The sequence below is a fragment of the Eimeria mitis genome, genomic scaffold (genome assembly GCF_000499745.2).
Source record: "Eimeria mitis Houghton genomic scaffold, Emh_scaff3825, whole genome shotgun sequence".
NCBI lineage: Eukaryota > Apicomplexa > Conoidasida > Eucoccidiorida > Eimeriidae > Eimeria > Eimeria mitis.
This window is the reverse complement of record NW_013572158.1, coordinates 3,657-3,887: the sequence shown is the minus strand read 5'-3', so window position 1 is coordinate 3,887 and position 231 is coordinate 3,657. Positions and strand designations below refer to the sequence as shown.

The following is a 231-nucleotide window of genomic DNA, read 5'->3' as shown; positions in this document are numbered from 1 at the left end:
TTTTTTTTTTTTTTTTTTTTTTTTTTTTTTTTTTTTTTTTTTTATTTATTTATTTATTTATTTATGGATTATGCTCTAGGGTTTAGGGTTTAGGGTTTGTATATATATACTACCTTTTTCCTGGTGTTTCAGGTGCATAGTTAAAGCAGAATACGTTGATCTGTACACTCTAGGGTTTAGGGTTTAGGGTTTGTAAATAAATAAACTATTAAAAACATAAATCCATATATA

At 23.4% G+C, this 231-nt stretch overlaps 1 protein-coding gene across 1 annotated transcript in view; it reads right to left on the bottom strand.

Annotated features, from left to right (window-relative positions):
* Window positions 1–231, bottom strand: part of EMH_0069890 (uncharacterized protein) — a gene marked incomplete at both ends in the record, with an annotated part of 4,524 nt that overhangs the window by 1,386 nt on the left and 2,907 nt on the right. The gene's annotated exons all lie outside the window — the stretch shown is intronic.